We start from the raw sequence: 22,500 nt of genomic DNA on the forward strand, positions 1-22,500 counted from the left end.
TCTCTCTCTCTCTCTCTCTCTCACACACACACACACACACACACACACACACACTTTCTTTCTTCCTTCTCTATCCATGTTTCTTCTTTTATACTCACCGAAAGCAACTCTACCGAGGGTGAAAATACAAAAGCTTGTAGGTGGTATCGCTTTCTAAAAAAAAAAAAAAAAAGAAGAAGAACAAAAAGAAAAAGAAAAAAGATTGCGAAAAAGAAAAACGAAGAATCATTCTTTCACCCCGCATGCGAAGGAGTCATTCGTCATATCGTGCAGTAGCGCGAGTAAAAGCACGTTAACAAAGATAAAAGGAACGCTCGGTTCTCTTTATCGATTCTAGTAATCGCTTACTTCTTCCAAGTGTAATTAACCGAGTATATATAGTAGATCGCGCTAAAGGAAAAGATAGAAAAGAAGAAAAAAAAAGGAAATAGAAGAAAAAAGAAAAGTATAAAAGAAATCTTGCTACTGTCACTTTTCTTATCACCGTTTCGAAAAAGTAAAATCTTACGGTAGGTAACTCTACAGGAGGATTTAGATCATAGAATGATCGCGATCGTGAGAATATCGATAATTTTTATTATTATTGAATTATCGATCTTTTTATATAGATCGAAATTATGTATTGCAATTATGAGGGAATTACATGAAAATCGATATGGTGTGACCTTGGTAAAGAGAATTCGGCCGCCTATGAGAGAAGGTGCCCCGAAAGAATCCTCTTCCGCATTGCTTTCTATAGCGTTCCACTTTCCTGAAGATTCCTCTTGTGAACGCGAACGTATCGACGAGATGTGCTAGTAAACAAGTCCAAGAATTTAAATATTGGGGAGAACGTGGAAATTGAAGTCTCGTTTGTCGATTGGTATACCAATACCAACTTGGATAACTTTATCGCTCGTAGATCTGATTTATATATCATATTCTCTCTCTCTCTCTCTTTCTCTCTTTTTTTTTTACATTTTTTAATATATTTTTTTCTTTCTTTCTTGTTCATTCTTTTTTTCTTTTTCTTTTTGTAATAAAGTCGTTAGAAGAATCATTCGCAGAGAAAACTCGTCGTGAGAAAATATATTTACGTTGAGTAGAGATTTCTCTCTCTCTCTCTCTCTCTCTCTCTCTCTCTCTCTCTCTCTCTCTCTCTCTCTCTCTCTCTCTCTCTCTCTCTCTCTCTTTCTGTTTCTGTCTCTTTCTCTCTCGAGAAATTGGAAAAGTTTGAGCGAAAACAACGGTCCTTCTTAAACGACGTTATATTTTTTCATTTGCCCTGTTCGAGGAGAGTCAGCATTTACGGTATTACAGTAGACGTTAAGAAAAACGCGTCGGTATGTATATACTACATAAGTCTTTGCGTTGTAAAGGCAGCTATTAAAGATTCTACCTATTCCTTGGCTATGGCGCTAAAGTGGACGTTTACGAACAGTGCTATCTGTTTCTAGGATGGATTCTTTCGTGAAAGAAAGAGAGAGAGAGAGAGGGAGAGAGCAAGTACCGTTGCTTCCACTCCTACAGACGAACGTTTTTGTAGCTTTTCTTCTTACTACGCTGTTCTTCTGTTATTTTATATTTACGATAGCTGCGTGAAAACCGAAATTATTTCGACTATGATTTACGATATATATCTTATCAATTATATTACCTGCATTTATGCGTTCTGCTGAAAGGAAAGAAGGAAAATAAAAGAAAAAAAAAAAAAAAAAAAAAAAAAAAAAAAAAAAAAAAAGAAGAATGTAGATACATACAGAGATCTATTCTTATAGTTTGATTTTTCGAATAAAAATCAAGCCAAGACGAATCGATTCTAAAGATATACATAGATACATATTTGCGTGATATTTCAATAATACTTAATACCCAAAAGGGTCTCCGATACCTAAGGGAAATCTTACAAGAGATGTTTACATTTGTGTCATGTTAGATATCATCTCATTCAATACGTACGTCCGTATTTATTAGCAACGTGTTTTAGTTTAATAATAAACGAAATATATGGGAACGTAAAATCGATGAGGAAACGTTTGATAAATGTGAATAATTATAAAAGCGTTGAATACGATAATAACTTTTGATAATAAATTTTTACTCTCGCGTTCTTCGAATCTATGCAAGTAGGTATATGAAAGGAAAAAAGATAAAAACAAGAAAGGAAATCTTAACGTTTGACAAAAAAAAAAAAGAGGGAGAGAAAAAAAAAATAGAAAATTACATCATGTCACGAAGAGATATGACGATGAGATGAGATAAATCGTTTTATCGTAAAACGTGTGGGAGAAATTGGTAAAGTACTCCGTTTTTTTTTTTTTCTACTTTTTTTTTTCTCTTTTCTTTTTTATGTCTTCTTAGGATAGAGCGAGAAATGCCGAGACGGTTTGTAGAATATACGTGCAACGAAGGTCCTTGCCCCAGGACACGCGCTTAGCAGACGGTCGATGCCCAGGGTAACAACCGAAGGATTCCTATTCTCTGCTCAAGGGTATCTACCCTTTCTACAGGTCGCTTCAATCTTTGCCGAAGTCAAAGTAGAAATCAATTTCTTCTTTTTCTTCTTTTCCTTCTTATTTATTTATTTATTTATTTATTTATTTATTTATTTATTTTTTCTTTCGAGTTCATCCCTCTTTCCTTTTCTCACGTATTACTTTTATTTTTACGATCGATACTACATTTATTCTTACCAATTTACTTCTCCCGTTATTATCGTCTTTCGTACTTTTTCTTCGCAGGGTCAAATTTTCTTTTCTTTTTTGTTATCCTTCTTTTTCTACTTGTCTACTTATCATTCTTTATTCTACTTTTTTTTTTCTACTCTCTTTCTCTGATCCATTGATATCTTTAAGAAAGTTATAAATTCAAATGACGTTTTGATATCTCTAATCTCAATATTAAGATAATCTCATGTATTCGAGAGGAAACATTGAAGATTGTACTTTCATTCTTTCGTCTCTAAACTGATAGAATTAAATCAAGAGATTTTCTTTCGTCGATCAAATCAGAATTAAGCTTTACCATCTTGTTACATCGTACAGGATCGAATCTAAAAAAAAGATTCGTTGATGAGATACGTATAGATTTATTTGTTTCATGAAATACAACTGAGATTCACGAATAGCCTTCTCAAAAGCGTTGGAAACTTAGATAGGGCTAAACTTCATGTTGAAGGAAAAAGGAAGCTAATCAAAATTGCGGATGCAACTTTTAATAGTGTTTTACGTTCGAAAAGTCTTTCCAACGAAAGTGAGCTCTCTCTCTCTCTCTATCTCTCTCTCTCTCTCTTTATCTATCTATCTAATTATCTCTCTATCTCTCTCGGACGAAAAATAGCGTGATAAAACCAAGCAGGCTTAGGTGTCGTGAGTCGTTTAATTAAAAAAGAACTTCGATCAAACAATCGAGTATCTTGGTGAGATTTAAATCAAATAAAAAAATGATATCTCACTGATATCGATATTTTTTCTTCTTTTTTCTCTTCTTCTTCTTTTTTTTTCTTCCTTTTCCTTTTTTTTTTTTTTTTTTTTTTCGTACGGAATCGTTTACGCGATATCATTTAATTATGCGGGAATTTTCTTTTGCTTTTATTACTTTCTCTTTCTTTTTTCTAAGTAAACGTAATAAAATCCAATTTAAAAAATAGGTGAGATAAGTTTATGTATACTTTGAAAACATTAATCTCCCCCCCTCTCTCTCTCTCTCTCTCTCTCTCTCTCTTTCGTACGGTATAACAGACATATCTCGTTATTTACGATACGTTTCTCGGTTTACTACTTTTTATAGTTAGTTCATTCACTGGTACTATCTCCTGCAAGAGTGGAACGTCTTCATCCGAACGCAATTTATCTCGGAGATGTAAGTCCTCGAAGCTATTGCTTCCAGCAAGCTGCGTAATTTATATGATAAAATTTTAGTACGAACGGCGAGTGTAACGAAGAAGAGAAATTTTGTTGTTTGTACTACACTTGTACAAGAACATGACTTATACGGGTTATTAAAAATATCCTAGGTACAGAAAGTGATAAGCCATAGAAATATTCGGAAACTTTGTAAGGGGTTGGACCGCAAAAATATCTAAGCTTGTAGTTTTACGATTTCGGAGGGGAAAAAAAAGGAAAGAAAAAAGAAGTCTCGAAAAAGCGTAATTGATTTTTAAAATCACGTAGAAACGTTCGATTTATCTCGTATAAAATCGTTTAATAAACGATTAGATTATGATGTATTCGAAAATAATGATTATTAATAAGATTTAAGACATCAAGCTCCCGATTTACAGAAAACGTCATAATTGTAATCACGACAAATTCGAACTTTCTAAAGTGCCGATATAATGCAGGTACTTTAAACTTTTCTAACAAAACGATGTTTCATATCGTGTTAAGTACAAGGACACGAACAAAACCGGAGTACGACGATTAATTAAACTATAAAAAGCAAGGAAATATTACAGAATGTATCGTTTGAAAACTTTGCGTTATATTACGACAGTTTAAAATAGCAGATTTCCTTCTTGATAAACGATAAATTATAATAAGGCATTAAAAGTTAGATATATTGTGTATACTTTTATGATATCATCCAGTATGTAGATCAACATTTAACGTACGATGTACACAAAATGAAGATGAGTTTCGATGAAACGACGAGTAAGTAAGTACTTACGTGATACCGTTAATTTCAATATTTACATCTTTAGGTTTAAATGTGTGTATGTGTAAATGAGTAACATAAACTTTACACTTGATATTTGAACATACATCTATAAAATATTTCACCGCTCTCATTAATTTGTTCTATTTTTTTTTACACCCACACACACATACGTATATAAATGTGTGTGTGTGTGTGTGTGTGTGTAAAGTACGTGCGATTGTATCTCTCTATTTTTAAAGATTAACATTATAACTTTGTTTACTATGTTCACATCGAAATAAAGTCTCATTTTCGACATGACGAATACTTGACTCTGTTAGGTGAACGACGCGGTCGTATAATAAATATACTTTGGAAAAGTAAACACACGCGAAACAGCTGTGAAGGGTCGCTTTGTATAATCTTATCGTTGGATTTTGTAATCGTTAGTGAAAATATATAAGAGTCGAGAAAAAAATATACTATTACGAAACATACTTTTATATGCGATTCTTTAAACGGAGAAATCAAAATTTCTAAGTTACTCAATAGCATATGTGCTTGGAAACAACTTTTATTTTATTAATTGTTCGAAATGTGTATCGTTGACCGACATATACAAACACATACGCACAGACACATATACACACGTCATAATCAACTACTAGAAACGGGAATCGTATGAATCGTGCGTACATATATACCTGTGAATGACAACGATAAAACGTCCGCCTTTTCTCATGTTATATGCTCTTATGAAACATATGACGACTATATTTGTCAACAACGCTATATGACGTTCACTTTATTCGCTCGCGTATGAAAACAAAGAGAAAGAGAGAAATAGAGAGAGAGAGAGAGAGAGGGAGAGAAGAAAAACAATTTCAATGGTTTAACTCTGAGCGACCTTTCGCAAGAAGGATATTCGAATTGGTATCGTCAAAAAGCTGCTAGTCTGTTCGCTCTGAGCTATTGTACACACATGTTCGAATCGTTTACGTCTGTTAACGAGCAGATTGTCGAGTATCGTGTCTCTCTCTCTCTCTCTCTCTCTCTCTCTCTCTCTCTCTCTCTCTCTCTCTCTCTCTCTCTCTCTCTCTTTCTCTTTCTCTTTCTCTTACACGAGTTACGTGCAAGAAATGTCTCTTGGTGTCGAGATGAAATATCGTTTGCACCGGATGGAGAAACAGGATCAACCGTCTAGTTGGACTCGGAAGGGAAACTGTAAATCGTCCTAAATATCTACATTTTGATTAATATTCTACGTTGTTAACGTAAGTTGTAACGTTGTAATATTCCTCTATTATACGTACATACATTCAATGAAATTCGATTAGCCAATATATGTCTGTCGCTATGATATCATAGAAAATGTATATATGTATGTACGTGTATGATACATATATATATATATATATATATATATATATATATATATATACGTAGACATATACAGACGCATGCGCGCATTATTTGAAATGGAATTTGGTCTCGAGGTGTATACTCGGATTAGTTACACGCATTATGATTCGAATGGATTTAAGCGTATAATAGCGAAGGTATATAATTTTGTTCGGACGGCAACCCAGACGCAAAGTGAAAATTGATTATGAACGGTAGGGTGAAGTTATAAGGAAACATAGTAGATCAGTATAATCCCGCTTAAGGGCGTCGGAGAAGCGATTAAATACTGGCGAATCAACCAACGCGAAAATCGCCGGGATAATTTTGTTCGATCTTTCTGAGAGGCACGTTGGCTTCGAGCTTTTATTAATAGTACGGGATCGATGTTACGGCAAAAATAAACGGGCAAAAAGTAGAAATAATAGATCGCGGAATGAAAAGAAAAGAAAGATCGAGCAGGGAAAGCTTCGGTAGAAAAAGCAAAACAAAAACAAACAAAAAAGAAAAAAAAGAACTGTTTTCACTCGGTAAAAACGACAACTTTTAATCGGTCGCATAGAAAAACGAAGAATTAATTGCTCTAGGGGCTTCAAGATAAATGATGTATCGTAGTTCGTACGGACGTGGACGAATATTAAAGTATTAATTGTTACGCGTGGTCGAAACTTAGCGAAAGTATTATTTTTTATTGGAAATGGAACGTATGTGAATATCTATGCATACGTACACATTTCTCGACTCACGTGTAATTGTTATTTTTATTCGTTTATTTATTTATTTATTTATTTGTTTTCTTTCCTTTTTCCTTCGCTTTAAATCACCCACTCTTGATAAGAATTTAAAATACTATCCAAAAAATGTATATACATAAACACATGAATGTACACACACACACACACACATATCTACTTACCTACCTACATTTTAAACGTTGAAAATACAGAGATAAGAATTACTTTTCAAAGTAGAAACTTCGATAGATATACAAGGAACGAGTATATAGAGGAAACGCGTTACTCGTTGGGTAAACTTATCTTTTTTTTTGTTTTTTAAATATTTTTATTTTCTTTTTTCTTTTTTTCTTTTTGTTTTCATTTTTATAGAGAAATACCGTTGCAGCAATATCGCAACTGGTACGGATTTTTGATTCTCAAAAGAATTACACGACGACGACGACGACGGCGACGACGACGACGACGAAAACCTGCCTCTAAAGAGTCATTCGGGCGCCTTAAACTCGTTTACAATTTTTTTCTATGGTTCTCTCCGTCCTCCTCCCCCATCGATGTCGGTGTCCCAGTTCCAATCGCCGGTTGACCTTCCACTCCAACGCTAGTGTCACTCCCAAGTATCGTGAAGCATGCTTAAGCGTATGTGAAAGGGTACGTGAAGGGGTTTCCAATACGTGCCGTCGCGCTATTTTAACGGAGATCCTTGGCTTATACGATACATACCGAAGAGGCAACTCGCGGTTCGATTATTCGGCAAAGGTGTGTGCACTGTGCACTCTCGAGTCAACTTGTACGGTAGCCCGACTTTGGGGAGAACTTTGCGACATGCTTTGTCCGACATTTTGTTTCTTTGTTTTTCTTTTTGTTTTTGTCTTTTTTTCATCTCCTTTTTCTTCCTCCTTGTTCTTTATTTATTTACTATACTTTTCTCCCTTGTTTCATTTCTTTTTCTTTTTTTTTGCTTTTTTTCCTCTCTTAAGTCCCCAGCTGTTACACGATAAAGGAAAGTTAAGTTTTCTTAAGAATTTATTCTTATTGCGGGTAACATGAACGAATCGAAGTGAATCGCTTTATCGAGCGTGAACTCGACATAAATTCCAAGATGATGCGTACGTATGTATGTATCTACGGTATGGTACATACATACTTATCTGCGTTTGCTCTTACGCAATTTATCGCGTACCCTTTCTTCTTGAATTCTTTTTTTTTCTTTCTCTTCCGTAAAATCGTTCGTTCGCGCCCATGTTCCGTCGATTCGCTGACTCTCTCTCTCTCTCTCTCTCTCTCTCTCTCTCTCTCTCTCTCTCTTTCTATCTATCTATCTATCTATCTCTCTCTCTATCTTTCTCTTTCTCTATCTGAGGAAAAAAGAAAAGCAACCGACTGTCTCGACTTCGAGGCGACCACGACGGAATGCTTCCGCACAGTTTGCTTGCGGAAACTTGGCACGAGCTTTTCTATCGACGGAGAAGATTCGCTCCTCCGCGAGATTAGCGACAAAGTATCTCGGTCTAACAATTTCTTTTCTTTGTCCTTTTTCTTTCTTTTCTCTCTTTTCTTTTTCATTCTTCTTTGTTCCTTTTTTAGAATCTCGACGGTGAAAGAAAACTTTACGCTATTATCGAAACGTACGAGACATACTGACCGAACACGGAGAATGTTCAATTTCTCTAGTCGGCCAACTTTGATACGTAGTGCACGTAGGTAAAGTAAACGTGCATGTAGGTGGACGGTAAAACAAATAATGGCCTTGGCCGTTTGTAATGGATCTTAACCGAGGGTACTAAACTCTCCGTCGTATTCTAAACGCGAAGTCATTCATCGTCCTACCTCTTCCATCGGATCACTCCTCTCCCTTTTTAATTAATTTACTACGCTAAACGTCATTCTATCGTCACGTTTACGATATCAATGGCGATGACTGAATAAGAAGCTAATATATATATATATATATATATATATATATATATATAACAACAAACAATAGCAACGATACCATTTTCTTATTGTTAACGATTTATTGACTTTTTACATTCCAGTTGAATACAAAATGATGATAGTGGTTTACTTATCGATCGATCGTAGGCGTTGCCGAGATGTGTTTTCTTAGAATCCATTCGATTCAGAGAACAATAACTCGATAAAACATACATAGTAAAGGACTTTACCGATAAGATGCGGAAGTGAAAATGGTTTATCTCACGTATACCTAAAAGATTTTTAATAGTCGTTTTGCTTCTCTTTACGTATATAGTTATGTATGTACGTTCGTATGTACGTAGTTACGTACGTACGCACGCGTATCTAAACGCCGTAATTTCGTGCTATTATGTGAGTCATCCGTAAGAGAAAGAAATTATTGTATTAAATAACTACCGTCTAACACGTATATCGCACGGCACATAAAGACCTCTCGCATCCGCGTTGCTCTCCTATTCGATCCACTTTTCTAATCCATTTCAAGTGCACGAAACTCTAGTCGCGGCTTATTTGTCTCGGTTTTTTTCATATGGAATTCTATCCGTCTATCTGTCTGTCTATCTGTCTGTCCTGTGTGTGTGTGTGTGTGTGTGTGTGGGCGCGTGCGCACGTTTATGTGTGTAGAAGAATATGAATTATCACGACGTAGGTTAGTTCGTTTTACCCAAAGGATCATCTCGAAAATGAGTAATCGATTGCAGCGATGTTACCCATGGGAGAGTATAATAATTTGTTCTAGGATCGATATAGCACTAAACTATAGATACTTTTTATTCCTCCTTGTCATCCTCGTTGCGTCTATTATTTGAAAATTCTAAAAAATTATAAATTTTGAATACGATTTATAAGAATGTTGTTATAAAATTAGATTGTATTGTGTATGAATTAGGAAGAATGTAGTATAGAAATTTTGGAAGAAGTCAATTTTCAATATTATCATGCCATTGTGTAAGTATAAAGTTTACTATATGTGTGTGTATATATATGGTAGGATAAGATCCAACTCTCCGAAACTAATCTCGGATCGTGAAAGACAGAACGCTAGGATTTTAGTAAATTACAGGATCTCGGCAAGCCACCAAATCGTAGTATATACACACACACACACACACACAGACGATTACGTTTTTCGTTCTTTCGATTTATCAATATTTTTTTTTGCGTAAGTACGTAACTACATACATACATATATACCAATTCTCTCTTTCTCTCTCTTTTCCTTTTTTCTTTTCCTTCTTTTTCTCGCTCTCTTGCGTTGTTTCATTTACTTTCACAAAGACGGAAGCTATCTTAAGATTTGCTCTATTTATATAAGAAGAAAGTGCTTTTCGAAGTAAAGAAGAGTGCGATTTATTTGCGATATCTCGAGAGCTTCGAGAGAAATTGGGTTGCGATATTATGAATGATCTATTTTTAATAATTGCGAATGATGAAATTATTTTCAATTCTTTACCTTTCATTTATTACGCAAGTTATAATATTTTTCAACGTTAGATCGTAATTAATTTTAACGTTATTTCTTTTTGTTTTGTCTTTTCAGGTAAGATATCAATGTCTCTCGTTTTAGTCATGGATAATAACAGAAACTACGACGAGTGTTTGCTGGGTGAGTTATTTATTTTTAATGAATCAAGAATCGAGACGATAATTTTAGAGTTAGTCTAACTCGTTCCGTATGAACGAGTTTTTAAAGACTTCCTACCCTCAATTTCGTTTCATATCTAGAACGGACATGAGATTTTAATTATATCTGTATGAAAGACAGAGATTTTCTACGATAGTTAGAATCAGCTTTTTTAGAAAGCTTTTTTTCCTTTCCCCGCTCATAGAAAGAGATGTTGGCAGAAAACCAGAAACTTGGACCTCATAGTCGAGACACGTCTCGCGTCCCGTGTAACTTTTGTACTGATTACGAGAGAAAAGGGTGCGAATCGTTCAATACGTGCTATTTACATCAAGGGCGTCAAGGAATAAATCGTTTAAAAAAAGGGAGGAATGGGTGATCCGACAAACAAACAACGTCTGTTTGACGAAACGATTTAAAAATCTTTGGTACACAGCTTTTTTTCGCTCTCAGCAAGATATTTTATCAATCAGTGTCCTACTTCTTTCATCTAAAAAACAAAAAAAAAAAAAAGAGAGAGAAAAAAAAATTGACGTTAACGTTGAACCAATCGAAACGATTGTATTCGCGCTCGCTCGGTAACAAGATTGTCATGCGATACGTTGAAAGGCATGATGATTTTTTTTGTTTTTTTCTTCTTTCTTTTCTTCAAAAAAAGAAGAAGAAAGAAACGAAATATGACAGGATATTTGATAGAAATGAAGGGGAGGGAAGATGAAGAAGAAGATAGGAACGATTCGAGATTTCTCTTTGACGCGATCGATCTTCTGCTTGTTCGTCGATACTGCCGTTGAACTTCCTTTCATCTTACAGACACCAGTAACGAAAGACCTCATGCCACACACGAGAACCGGTTCCTACGTGCTCGACTCACGAACCAAACCCGGTCTCGATCGAGAGGTGTATTCTCCTCTCCGCCGTCTCTTTAAGATCCATCCTAACGTCCAATTTTGATCATCAAACACGCATATTTTCGATCCGATGTCCCTGTTTACGGGTCTACGTCGTTTCTGAACATTTATGAAAAATCTATACCACAGACTCGTTCAAATTTGTCGTCACTTGATAGAAACTGGTCTCTCTATTACTATAGGATTTCGATCAAAACATAATTTTTTTCGATAATAATCTTTGAACTAATTCATATTGATACCAATAGACGTACCGTTTAGATCGATCGCTGCGCGTCGAAATATGGAGAAAATTCAATAGGACCCTTTCGTAAGGGTCTACTAATTACCATAAATCCATCAGTAGGTACATCCGTCGACTATAAACGCATCGGGACGTAGAAAGCGGAGAATCGACCGACCTGACTACTATTATACCTCTTCTACTAGGATCGATAAACCAAAATGGATGTGCCTTGGTCGAAATAAGATGTAATAATAAATCGCTTACGAACGAGGTTCTTTTGGGATAGAGAATATATATATATATATATATATATATATATATATATATATATATACACATGTATGTACGTATGATCTATGTACGTATGTACACGAAGAGGGATAGGATAGAACAAGAAAAAGGCCGACGAACTCTGTTATCTTGCCCACTCGCTAAACATTCTTTAACATTATCCAGATTATAATTCATCCCTTTCTCTTTCTTACGTTCTTTCCCTCTTTAGCGATGATACAACGATGCTGATATGTAGGGAGGACTGAACAAGCGCCATTCTCTATCTCTCTCTCTCTCTCTCTCTCTCTTCCATTTACTTACATTCCACCACCAACAGTACTGGCAATATAGCCATATCTGTAGCAACAGCAGTGACGGCAGTAACAGCAGCAGCAGTAGCAGTAGCAGCAGGCAGTCGGTCTTGCGAAGTTTTCTACCCTTCCAAATAAGGGGATAGGAGCTTTTTGCCGGGCGAAGTAATTCCACCGGCAGACACCCCCTCCAGTTCGACGGCCGCGTGGCGGTAGACACGCTCCGATGGTGGGGATGCCGAGCTTTCGAGGGGGATGCAGACAAGGCGGGAGGAGGAAGACGAGGAGGAGGAGGAGGAGAAGGGTAGAGGGAAGAGGGAGAAGGGTGGGATGATGATGGCAACGGAGGGTGGGGGTGAAACGGCTCGGTCGCTTGGTTGGCTGACTGGCTGGCTGGCTGGCTGGCTGGCTGGCTAGCACCGCTCTTCTCTTCTCTTCTCTTCTCTTCGCTACTCTATTCTACTCTACTCTACTCCTGTTCTGTTCTGTTCTGTTCTGTTCTGCTCTGCTCTGCTCTGCTCTGCTCTGCTCTGCTCTGTTCTACTCTACTGTGCCGTGCCGTGCCGTGCCGTGCTATGTTGTAAGGGGTTGCGTCGTGGCGCCGCCGTTGTCGTTCCCTTGCGGATTCTCTCCTCGAAAGGGAGCTTTCAGTCGACGCGCGACCGCCCTCAACTACACGTAGAGAATCGTCGCTCGATCGTCCAGATTAATACCGTCGGTGGTAGCCTTCGCGTATCGAGGGGGTACGATCTTCGTTCACAAGCTCTCTCGTTCTTTTTTTTCTCTTTCTTACTAACCCCTTCGGCTATCGGCACATCCTCGGCCCTTCTCGTTTACGGGGCTACGTTCACGGTGCGCGGAAATAGATCGAAGGTATTGTTACTATTTATAACGTTAGTTAGTTTTTTTTTGTTCTTTCTTTTTTTCTTCTCTCTCTCTCTCTCTCTCTCTCTCTCTCTCTCTCTCTCTCTCTCTCTCTTTCTCTCTGTTTTTATTTTGTTTTTTGTTTTGTTTTTTTCTCTCTTTCTATCTATCTATCTTTCTCTCTCTCTCTCTCTCTCTTTCTCTCTCTTATTCTTTTTTTTTTCTTTTATTGCGCTTATCCAATAGGATTACGAAATGGATGGAAAAGTTTCTAAACTTAGAATAGATACTACGTCATAAACTTTGTAGTTTCCTTTGCGTGGGATCGATGCGTGGTGGAGGAAGGATCGATGATTATTCGTTGTCCAGAATTTATGATAGATTTCGAACATAGATCGGCGGTCTCGGTTGAATGGATCGGTCTTCTCGATTCGTAGGAAAGCAAAAGAAAAAAAAAGAGAGAGAGAGAGAGAGAGAGAGAAAAAAAAGATAAAATATCCCACATTGGCGAAAGAAATCACGCAGAATCATGTGAGACTCGTGCCGTCACGCGAAAGTCAACGACGCGGCCTTGATAGTATAAATCCTTGAGTCATTCTTTACTACTGATATTAACAACGTACGTAGATACATATATGTGTATGTTTCTACGTATGTACGTTGCTAGTAGGCAATTGATCGTTGTTACTAGCATACAACTTTGCGACTGGATAAATAGCTTGACTCATCGTACCCTTGCGAAGAATGAACTCTCGCCTTCTCTTTTACGAGCCTTTTACGAAGTTCGTCTTCCGAGAATCGATTTATGTATGTATGAGTGCTCCTCCTCTCCCCTTTACCACGTCCTCCTCCTCCTCGTTCTCTTCCTCCTCCTCCTCCTCCTCCTCCTCCTCCTCCTCCTTCTTCTTCTTCTTCGTGGTCGAACGTTTTCCGTGACCAACGAGAAACTAAATTACGGATCGATAAACTCAACAACGACGTAAAATTTTCCTTCTTCGTAGCACGTTCACATTCGCTTTTGGACTATTCATAGAAGTTTACGTATCGTTCCAACGTTAATTCGCATGATCGTTAAGCGTTTGGCAAAATTATCCTACGTAGTTACTTACTTTGAAAAATATACCCACACATTTTATAACGATACTAATTTGAGATTACTTTATAAGAAAAGCATCGCGTGAGCATAATCGTGATTTAGATAAAAATTACTTTTTAATTTTGTCGTATGGGAATATCGATCGAATGAAAGTCTTTGACTCTCGTTGAAATAGAGAAAAGAGAGAGAGAGAGAGAGAGAGAGAGAGAGAGAGAGAAATAGAAAGAAAAAGAAAAAAACAGACGAAAGAGTTCTCCAAATGTCTCCTGTTCTTTCTTTTTCTCTTTCTCTTTCTTTTTCTTTTTCTCTTTCTCTTTCTCTTTCTCGTGTTGGTCCTCGTGGAATTTGGTACAACCGGTCGGACGACCCACTGATCGACAGAAAAATAAGATTTCATTCGACCGGCCGCGTTTCTTCCATTTTAAGTTTCTTCGCGTTTAAACGCGCCGATGACGAGTATTTTCATCGGGGATCGATAACTCGTATAAAACGAGGAAGTAAAGACGGTTTTATTCGCGGAGGAGTTAGTCGAAAGCTAGAAAAATATATCCTCTCTATCTCATTCTCGTGCCGATCGTTATCGGCTTTCAAGTTCATAGATACGTACGCTTAAAGAAGCTTCTTCTTTTTCTTTTCTTTTCTTCTTTTTTTTTTTTTTTATTCTCGGTTCTACCACCGTCGTCGTCGTCGTCGTCGTCGTTTCCATCCCGTCCCACGTAAATTCTGTTCCGAGATTTCATACTAGTGCGAGAAAATAAGACAAATTGAATTTCCAGAGGTTTCCTCTATCGCCCGTCCCACGGTATCGCTTGAAAATATTTACGAGAATCGATACCGAAGCGTGTCCGTATAAACTGGCTTACAACGATACTTTCTTTGTCTATTCTCATTTTTTTTTTCTTTCTTTCTTTCTTTTTTTCTGTGGCTAGGAAAACGCCGTTCCAACGAACGAGATTTACGGCGTATATGGGAGGAGAAAGAAGAAGAACTTTGATGATACACGATGGAACGTTATGGAGCTATATATGAGTCGGAATCTCTATGGGGCGTCAGATTTTTTTTTCTTTCTTCTTTCTCTTTCTATCATTATATATATATATCTCTCTCTCTTTCTTTTTCTCTCTTTTACTTTCCCAGTTTTCCAGGTTCGTTTCCAACAAAATATAAAGAGCCGCCGTCGCATTGAAACGGGAACGAAAGCCAAATTCGAAAAGCAAATGTTAAAAGATACGAATCTTGAAAGAACGTCACTCCTGCTCTCCGATCTCCCATTCATCTAAACTATTATTTTTATGATGCCACTTTACCTATCTCCCTTCCTTTATGTCTTCTTTTCGACTTCTCTTTCCGTACGAACTCGTCTCGACTTTATGGAACGTAACGCGAAAGGTATATGACCCGGAGCATCACATAGAATTTCTTTCTTAAAATTCGTTTATAAGTCTTTCACGATATTCTCGTAAAATTTTAGAATAAGAAAAAATTTGTCAACATCTACCTCCTCCCCACTCTCTCTCTCTCTCTTTCTCTCTCTCTCTCTCTCTTGCTTTCTTGCTTTCTCATTTTTCTTTAGCTCGTTTGGAATAAATTAATAGGAAAGGAAAAGAAGTGTCTTTCAATTCTGAATATTTTTGTGTGAATCGACATAGTCGAATTAATAACGCAATCGATATTTGTTACGTCAAAGCAGATGGATTATCGATAATCAATTATTATTTATTATTATTATTATTATTATTATTATTATTATTATTATTATTTATTATTATCATCAATAATAATAATAATACTTATTATGATTATTCTGATGCATTATCTCGTATGCCGTAATGATTATCTTACGATATCCTTCAAGATATTCGATAATATCATCAACAGTTGGAGATGTCACTGGAATGAATAATTTGCCTTTAAGGCACCTGCCTTTAACGAGTAAAACGAACGATAGCTCGCTTTTTATGGAAAGTTTGCTGCGAAACGAGTTTCCCATAAAAATGCTTTTCGTATGAGCTCGTGGCTCGCGTATCTATACACACATACATACATACATACATACATACATATATATATTTATTTTTTTATTATTTTTTTTTTTTTTTCAAATTTTTGCATGATCGAAATCGTGACACGACCCGTCGCGATTTAAATGCTGGAAAACGTTCGTTCCGTTATACGTCTCTATGGTGGTAGTGATGGTGATGGTGGAGAAACGAAGGTAGTAGGGTAAGACTCTATATACTCATACGGTGAATACGATTCCTTGCACTGATTTTCCAAGTTATTTGAATTTCTAAACGCGTGTCTCTCGTGTTTTCGAAGAAGCAATCCGATACTCTCGTAGCGCGTGCGTGCAGGTTGTCTCTTCGATCCTGTTCGTATTTCTTTCCTTTTATTCCTATATATTTTTCTTTTTTATTTCTTTTTTTTTTCCTTTCCATACCGTTCTCTTCCGTTCTGTTCTGTTCTGTTCTCTTCTCCTTTACGAACAGTTTAAACTTTCTTTCTCATTAAAGACACGCGAACTCTCAACGAGTAGTACCACCTATCTACCTGTGTAAATACATAACGGGGAATGACGTGTCGCTGAAAGTTCTTTCTTTCTTTCTTTTCTTTTTCTCTCTCTCTCTCTTTTTTATTTCTTTTTAATTTTCATACTCTTTTCGATTTATCGACAAATAATAAGTAATTCGTAGAGGAACGATAGCGACTATCGAGATTTTCTCAGCTCGTGAAAAATCGAGAACCAACCCAAACGCCCGACAATTTTTAAACGTCGAACGAATTGACAAGTCAACGTCGATGGCTGGAAACGAATCTATTTCCGTATATATGTGTCTGTGTGTGTATATCGAATTTTATAGATACATACGTGTCGAACACCTGCTAGTAAGAGAAATTCGTCTACGAGTTAGTAAAGAAATCTTCCTATTACTGATATTCGTGCTCTAGTGCTGGTACTGGTGATGCTGGTTGACGCGCACCGGTTAGTTATTTCCGCTTTTAGATTACCTACCTACCTACCTACCTACCTACCTACCTACCTACCTACCTACCTACCTACCAACCAGTCATTTTCCGTTTATTCCGTTAAATCGTCGTGCTACCTACGATTACTATCAACTGTTTCGGAAAATGGACGAATTAAAATCTACGAAAGGAACAAATTACTTACTTACTTACTTGTTATCCAACGAAGTAATAAGATTACAAAGAATATATTTCTAAAAGAAATTCTAAAAAAAAAAAGAAAAAAAAAGAAAAAGAAAGAAAGAAAGAAAAAAGAACAAAAAATTTCAACGTTTATTAACAAACACGTTGCATGAAATTTCTATATATCGGCCGACGTAGAACGTATTACAGGAATACTATTAAAATGAAGATTAACGCGAGAAGTGTGAGAGAGTTGGTATACAAAAATTTTTACTCGCGATCGTCCTTAGGATAATCTGTAACTATATAAATAAATAAGTAAGCAAATAAGTGAGTAAGTAAGTAAGTAAGTAAGTAAGTAAGTAATTAAATAACTAACAAAAATAAAAACGATAAAAAAGAAAGGAAAGGAAAGAAGAATTAAAAAGGGAAGAAAAAAATTACAACAACGAGGGGAGAGAAAAAGAACGAGAAGAAGAAAAAATAGATGGGAGTATTCATTAGCGTGTTCGCGCGCTAGCGCTCGACCGTAGAAGGGATCGAGAAGTAGAGCGAATACAATTCCTTCGAGCCAATGACGCGTCCCGCGAGCAAAAGGTTGCTTCTGTGTCGTCGATGTCGATTCGACGAGTAACGTTGTCATAAATGAATGCGAAAAGTCGTTTTAACGATCGCGTCAGGGACTGACTCTGTCTAGTTTATGTCCGTCGTTGTCGTTGGTTTCCGAGGCCTCTCGACGTATTGTGTTGACTCGTTGACGTCGCTTCGACGAGCTCTTTCTCATTTTCTCTCTCTCTCTCTCTCTCTCTCTCTCTCTCTCTCTCTGTCTGTCTGTCTGTCTGTCTGTCTCTGTCTCTCTCTCTCTTTCCGTCGACAGTCGATACGATTCACAAAACTGGCCCATAGAAATCGAACTTTCCGTTCGTATATTCCCACACATGTAAAACATATATCCCTTCTAAAGAAAGAAAGAGAGAGAGAGAGAGACAGATTCATTTAAAGCTCGTCGTGGCACCGGATTTAAGTATCGCTCCAATAAACGCGAAACGATGCTCTCTTTTACCACCCTATCTCCATACAGTATCTCCATTCGCTTCTTCCTTCCCCCCTCCCTCCTCCCTTATGCTCCCATTCGACCACGACCACGACTTCGACCCCTTCCTTTTACCTTTTTCCAAGATCCAGAATTCTTCGCACAAACTCGCTAAGTCATAGATTTCTCATAGAAGAAGAGGAAGAAGAAGAAGAAGAAGAAGAAGAAGAAGGAAAAGAAGAAGTTAAAATTCGGTTCTGGCTACGTTCCATAAATCGTGATTTATTCTTCGCTCGAGTAAAGAGTTACGTTAAGGGCATACAAGTGTGTCGACGATTTTTCTATGGATTTTATCATCTTCCGAATCTAGAACTTATCCTTTGGAACGTACAATATCGTATTATAAGTAACCATTCTATCGTAACCGTTCTTTGAGTTTACGGATTCTTGATCCTTTATTTTTATTTGGTTGTTCGTTCGTTCGTTCGTTCATTTTTTTTTTCTTTTTTTATCTTACGTATTCATATATTTAAAATTTCTCTTTACGAAACTTAAATAGTGTTATGTGTGTGTGTGTATGTGTATGGATAGATAAGTAGATACATACATACGTTCTTACGTAGATGTATTTGAGATCTATTTAGAATCGTTTAACGTCATCGAACGAGGAGTAAGCGGATTAACTTCCGTGCGAACACGTGCCTACCAGAGTACCTATGTTCGTGATATGGACTATTTAGTATCGATCGTGAACGGTCCTCTTCAATTTGAATCTTCGTGTAAGCGGCTTCTTCTCGCCTTCGCATTAATATCTCTTTTATATTAGGATTAAATTAAATCGTATGATACGTGTAATTTTGTAAGATACGTCGGTGAGAAAGAAAAAGATAAAGAAATAGAGACTTGATCTTACTTAAAAAGAAATGTGTTCATACAGCATGTAAAATTATTCAGATCGTTGATATCAGAACGTTTCTCTTTAAAGTTACATATATAATATATAAATATATAAATATATACATATATATATATATATATTGATTTATTACATACGTGTCATGTATACATATTTCGGCAGGTGGCATATCTAATTAGACCCGTTTCTTGAACCTTCCTCGTTCACATAATCGAACGAATACGCACTTGATTATTACTTATTAGCATAAAAACGACATCGATATATTTTCGATAATGAGAAAGACAATGTATTATAATTAATTAATTTTGGAAGTCTTTCCATTTAGAAAATAATACGAAATGCGTGATTCATAACTAGCGATATATTCTATAGCGTCTTGTGGTTATGTCGATCGCAAAATTCACGTTAAATTAACGTTGGTGATGCACCTGTTCGTGCACGTAATGGTCGAGCGAACGTGTCAAATCACAACCGCTACGTGTCACGTGTGCGCCGTCGCTGAACACACGCGCACACCTCTATACTCGTGAGAAAGACGTGTATACCTGTTTTAATACATACATACATACATACATACATACATACATACATATATGTATATATATATATATATATGTACATACGTTGGATCTTCGTAGTGTTGCCGATCAATAACTTCGCTACGCGAGAGAGAGAATAACGATGCTTTAATCGTTCGTCTCCACTCGTCTCGATTGTACGCAGTACTCTATAACATTCGTCGTTATTTGAAAATTTAACACCCACGATCTATCCCCGTAACGAATTCGATCATCCTGATTTCTCTATTAAAATTTATGAATTTCCCAGTCGACTTTTCCACGCGAGCTAAATATATATATTTTTTTTCTTAAAAAAAAAAAATTCTTTTCTTTTTTTTTTTTTACATCTCTAATAACAGTTCTTTCTTCTATCGTCGATATTCCCGCGGAAGATAAACGATCGTACATATTTTATTTTCCAAAAATTTCAAATCAGAGACTTCTCTCGACGCTCTCGTCGTATATAGATTATCGATTCTGTCGAACGAACATTTTTTTTTTTTGTTTTTTCCTTTTTTTCATCAATCTATGATCACTATCGATTTGATAATAATCGAACTTTCAATTGAGATTTCTCACGATAAAATTTATAAAGAGAGATGAACGTATCGTGACGATGAATGGAACGAAAACTATAATATAATATTCTCTTTCGTTTCTGTATCGAACCGAGTAAATAAATAAGTAAGTAAATAATTAAATAAGTACGCTAGCTAGCTAGCTAGCTAGCCGGCTAGCTAGCCAGCTAGCTAGCGAGACGTACACTAACGAGACAAGAGTCTCGTCTCGTTGAACATAGAGCAAAGTTATGTAAATGGACACGTAACACTGGATGCATGTTCCAAGAGCAGGTGGAATATGACCCCCTGTTGTGCTTCAGGAGGAGAATACGCTGCTTATTGTCGACTGAACGAACGAACGAACGAACGAACGAACGAACGAACGAAGAGTTAACGTTTTGTTTGTCGTCTCTTTTTCTTTATCTCTATTTTTCTTTATCCTTATCCTCCCCAACTTCTTTCTTTTATTTTTGCATCCATCTTTCTTTGTCCTCGACTTCGTCTCCTCCCTTCTTTACTTACCATCTCTCCCTCTCCTTTTCCTCCCACTGTCCCTCTTCGTTCTCTCTGATTCGTCGTCGCGAGTTACAACTGCAAAACGACACGTTAGAGATGAAGCAAGAAGCGAGGTGTGCTCGTTGATGCTTGCGCAGGATCGGTTTCAAGGTGATGCTGTACAAGGACGAATGGAAAAGGACACGGATGCGTGAACATGATCGCTATAGCTCTCGATGAAATCTCGAGGACGTACATTCATACATGCATGCATACATACATACATACATATATACATTTATATACATATATATATATATATATATATATTTTTCTCTCTTTCGCTTTTACCATTCGTTCTCGGTGAATTTCGATAATCGATGCGCTTCGAAATGCATTTTACATATGCACCGTTGTAAGAATTGAAGTGAAGTTTTATGAGTTCCGTTTATTCGAAGAAGGGGACCGTTCGTTCGTTCGTTCTTTCATTTCTTTCTACGGAAATGCGACTAATGGAATTGTGCGAAGAGTAATGGGGAACTGGAAAGGAAAAAGGGAATAGGGTGAGCTGGTTTAGTGTGATAGTTCTTAGAATAATGTTAGAGAACGGTAAAAGCAGAAACTTTAGTTGAATGAGATATATTCGACATATAGTAATCGTGTCCGTAGTTATAATACATAGTTACGTTTGTCCTTTGTCCATATAACTAGGAGAAACCTGTTCGAGCTTATTCCTTATTCGAAGAAAGTTTATATGCTTTGTTTTACGAACTAAATGTTCCTTTTAACGTATCGAATTCTTTATCATCGATAAAGTATGACCTTCTTGTTCTCTCTCTCTCTCTCTCTCTCTCTCTCTCTCTCTCTCTCTCTCTCTCTTTCTTCTTTTACAAAACGTTCTTCATTTCTGTTTTCTTTCTTCTTTCATCTATTTATTTATTTACTTATTGTATCTCTTTCCTTTCATCGAAATTCGTCGAAATATTCAATGACTCCTTTGGAACGACCATCGTCGAATTTCTTTTCTTTTTCTTTTTTGTCTTTTCGTTGTTTATATAAACCACGTATAATTTCACGGAACGTAAATATATTGCGTAGGTTATATTATCGGAGGAATGAAAATATTGTTGGGAGTGACAAAGTCTTTTTGCGTACTCTCGATATATAAACAGATGTTATACATTCTAACGTATGTATGTATGTATGTATGTATGTATGTATGTATGTAGTAAGTAATGTTTACTGTTGTTAATTGAAACAGTCATTTGGAGTACATATGTATATCGATGTGTGGCATGGTCGACCTAGCTCGACCAAAGCATTCGTCTTATAGCTTCGTAGCGAGCAGGTGGAGTCCTGTGTGTCTGAAGCTCGAGCTAAGGTGGTTAGCCCGGAGGTAATAATTGCGGTTGGAATACACCGTCGTATAATCAAATTGGGTCATGTCTGATCCTACTTGCTACGAAGGCGATCGTTCGGACGAGCGATTATCGCGGTTTGCTGTTGCTAAACGTCTACCTCGAAGACACCTTCATCCGATCTGGTAAAAGTGATCTTCTTGTTAAAGTAAATTATTTTCTTGTTTAGTATCGATCGGCGTTTTCTTCATCATCGTTTTTCTTTTTTGTTATTTCGAAGAAAATATATTTAAAATTTGCTGGTGGATTAAAACTCTAAGAATTATTCGATCTTATACGATTGCGACGTTTTTATCGATCGTAATAAATACATGAACAATAATACGTC

The 22,500-nt window shown here is 36.6% G+C and overlaps 1 protein-coding gene across 4 annotated transcripts in view; it reads left to right on the forward strand.

Moving 5' to 3' along the window:
* The window catches only part of LOC122638040 (serine/threonine-protein kinase 25), a 93,854-nt gene that overhangs the window by 11,012 nt on the left and 60,342 nt on the right, over positions 1 to 22,500 (forward strand). The window contains exon 1 of one of the 4 annotated variants that reach the window (XM_043830964.1): positions 12,620 to 12,950. The exons of the other annotated variants lie outside the window; for them this stretch is intronic. The gene's annotated coding sequence lies outside the window, so the exon portion shown is untranslated. Of the gene's footprint in view, positions 1 to 12,619; positions 12,951 to 22,500 lie in introns of those variants that run through there. 4 annotated transcript variants of the gene reach the window in all.

The sequence above is a fragment of the Vespula pensylvanica genome, chromosome 1 (genome assembly GCF_014466175.1).
Source record: "Vespula pensylvanica isolate Volc-1 chromosome 1, ASM1446617v1, whole genome shotgun sequence".
Classification (NCBI taxonomy): domain Eukaryota; kingdom Metazoa; phylum Arthropoda; class Insecta; order Hymenoptera; family Vespidae; genus Vespula; species Vespula pensylvanica.